This window comes from Pterocles gutturalis, unplaced genomic scaffold (assembly GCF_000699245.1).
Source record: "Pterocles gutturalis isolate BGI_N339 unplaced genomic scaffold, ASM69924v1 scaffold2996, whole genome shotgun sequence".
Classification (NCBI taxonomy): Eukaryota; Metazoa; Chordata; class Aves; order Pterocliformes; family Pteroclidae; genus Pterocles; species Pterocles gutturalis.
In genome coordinates, this window is record NW_010099992.1 from 6,193 (window position 1) to 9,748 (window position 3,556).

Sequence of the window (3,556 nt, forward strand, 5' to 3'; positions counted from 1 at the left end):
TCCTGCTGGTGGAGGCGATGCCCAGAGTCCCCATGTGGGATTGCAGCCATGGGGACATGGAGGGGACATCACCAAGCCCCCAGAAGCTCTCTTCCCGCAGCGGGCTTTTCCAGCCACCAGCGACAGGTCCCCATCGCATCCTCCCCGGCACAGGCACAGCCCCGGGCCCTGGGGACCCTGCTGGGGTGCGGGGAGGGGGCAGGATGGGCTCACCCCCAGGATTTGGGCAAGGACACATCTTTTCAGAGACTTTCAGAGCGATCTGGAAGCCGCTGGCCAGCCTGGAGGGGAAGTGCGCTGTGCTGCAAATGGAAAAGAAAAAAACTAAATGTAAAATAATTAATGGGAATATTTGCATTCAGGTCTTGGGGTTTTTTTTGCAAATCTGAAATTTAGGGGCAGATATCACCTGCCAGGGCTCCTTTAAAGAGGAATTAATAGTAGCTGTTGTAATTGCTGACGAGGAGTAGCCTTCTGCCAGAGATAAGCTTCTAATAAGCTGTCACTGCCGGACGGCTTTAGAGTATTAACACCAACCTCAATAAACACGTGTCACCAGGTGTCCCCTCCCCAGGGAGGACTCAGTGCCACTGGTCTGTCTGGTGAGTGGTGGAACAGCTGTGGAGGACAGCTGGCAGCAGCTGGTGGCTGGGTGAGCAGCGTGGCACCCTGCACCCCACAACCAGCACCCAGGACCCCGCACCAAGGACCCTGCACCCAGGGATGCTCTGGGATGCAACGCACAGTGGGTGGGATGCTCTCAGATGCAATGCATGGTGATGGGATGCTCCCGATGCAATGCAGGGCAGGTGGGATGCTCCCAATGCAATGCATGGCAATGGGATGCTCCCGGATGCAATGCACAATAGATGCAACGCTCCCGATGCAATATAGGGTGGACGTGATGCTCCTGATGGAATGCATGGTGGATGCAATGTTCCTGATGCAACGCATGGCGATGGGATGCTCCTGATGCAATGCAGGGCAGGTGGGATGCTCCCAATGCAATGCACGGTGATGGGATGCTCCCGGATGCTGTGCTCACCAGGCAGGATGCTCACTGGATCCGATGCTCACCGGACAGTGTTTTCAGGACACGATGCTCGCTGGACGGGACGCTCTCCGGGCTTGATGTTTGCCAGTGTGATGTTTGCAGGACACAAGGCTGGCCAACGCAATGCAGCACACCCAGCTCACCTCTCCTCCAGGGCTCAGCTCCCACCTCCGCCCTGGGCTCTGCTACTTGAGCATCCCGCACAGCTGGGAGGGTTTTAATCATATCAGCAACAGTTTTCATTGAAATTAAAAATACAATTCATGAAAGCCCTTCGCTCATGTTGGGCTTGGGAAATGCTCTGTGCTCCCTCCCCCTCCTTTTTAATGAAATCTAAACTGTGAAGCTAAACTACTTGACAGAGTCCTTTAAATATGTGCAAATATATATTTGCACTCTTTTTTTTTTTTTTTTCCCGGAGGCTCTTCCATTAGGTAATATTTGTTGCCAGCATTAATTTCATTAGATTTTCATGGCATTTTAATAGGAGCCCCAGTGTTTTTTCGCATATATTAGCATCTACAAGGAAGCTGAGATCGACAAATTATAGTAAAGTAAAAAATTCCCTTTTAGAGGCAGGAAAGGGAACTTCTCGGGAGCCGCGTGTGAAGCTGGGGGGAAGGAGGGGAGCCCCTCTCCCTGGCCGTGCCCGTCCCCGCTCCCCGGGCTGGCAGCTTCGCCGTCGGCAGCACGGCGGCTCCGAAACCCGCTTAATGAAGAGATTATTCCCTGATTGTCAGACGCGCCCACGGAGCCTGATTGCAGCCCCGACCCGAGTGGAGGAGCTCACAAATTAAACGTGCCTTGATTATGCAAACCTGATCTCGTGTTTATTTCTCATAAATAAGGCATGAGCCAGGTTGGGCTCTGCCCTGCACGCTTCCCAGGGCCACGTTTATTGTATGCAAATCGGCGTGGGGCTGGGAGGAGAAGTCATCAACTGCTCATCAGCTGGTGGGTACGATCAGCCTGGAAATAATAACCGGGGCGAGAGTTTTACCTGGGCTGTGGGAGGGATTATACGGTCATCACCCCAAATTCACCGTCCCGAGGGTGCGCGGGTGACACACGTGGCAGCTGGCGGGTGCCACCCTCCTGCGATGCCAGGCAGGCGTCGAGTCCAAAATGTCCTTGGATGTCACACCCCAGCATCGAGCCCAGTGGATTTACACGTATTTTACACTGCACGGGGGAACTGCACTGTGCACGGGGGTGTTTTACTCTGCATAGGGGTATTTCACCCCGCACAGGGGTATTTCACCCTGCATAGGGGTATTTTTCTGTCCATAGGGATATTTTACCATGGATGAGGATATTTTTCTCTGCATAGGGATATTTTACCATGCAGAGATGTATTTTTGCTGTGCACGGGGCTATTTTACTCTGCACAGGGGTATTTTACTGTGTATAGAGCTATTTTAACTGAGCATAGGGATATTTTACTCTGCACAGGGGTATTTTACCCTCCACAGGGGTATTTTACTCTGCCTAGGGATATTTTACGCTCCACAAGGAAATTTTACCCTCCACGGGGGTATTTTATCGTGCACAGGGTTATTCTACCCTGCCCAGGGCTACTTCCCCCAGTGCCGTGCCGTTCCCGGGGGCCGGGAAGGAGGGCTGGGAGCCGGGCTCCGGTGGGTCCTGCACCACCCGGGTCCCTGTGGGCTCCCGGCAGAATGACAAATGACATTTAGAGTTTCCAGACCAAGCCAACCTGGCAGCCTGTGTGGTCCTGCCCGGCAGTGCCACTCCGGGGAAGGTTTGGGAAGGAACCTGTGATGATGATAAATGCATCCAGGGTGATTTTTTTTTTTTTTTTTCACCCCACATCATTTTATAGGAAATACATGTTGGAAATGAAATTGAAATGAAAATGAATAAATATTTCATAGAATACAATTACCGTGGCTCAGGACCAAGACAACTGCAGCAGATCCTGCCGCACACGGCGCGTTAGCAATTCAGCAGCAACGAATCGCTCTCTCGGCTTTTAATCTGCTTTTTTGCTAACACAAACATCCTCCCCAGCCCCCCACGGGGAGCTCCCCATGCTGGGAGCCACGGTGAGGGCTGGACCCGGGCATCACCCAGCACCCTGGGTACCCTGGTGCTGCCGGAGCGGGCTGGCAGGGGCGCAAGCAGGCTGCCTTCACCTCCAGATAAAAACAAAAAATCAACTTAAATCCAATTATTTGCCATTAAAGTGAGAAAAGGGGGAAAAAATAGCAGAGGAAGAGCAAGGAAGGGCTGAAATTCAATAAAAGGTGACTTGTCACCTGTCCTGTCCTTATTCCTGCTTCCCCGGCTCTGCGGGACGGTGACAAACGTCCCCGCTGGGGCTGGCCGCTCTGTTCCCCGGGCTCTGGGACACGGCGGTTTCCAGCCACTGCTGGTCGATGGAGAGGAAAAAGGGTTTTTTCCAGAGCGTGGTGGGGAGCAGAGGATTTAAGGGAAGCAATCTGGTGGCGGGAGTTTCCTGGGTTGGTTTGCTTTGGCGGC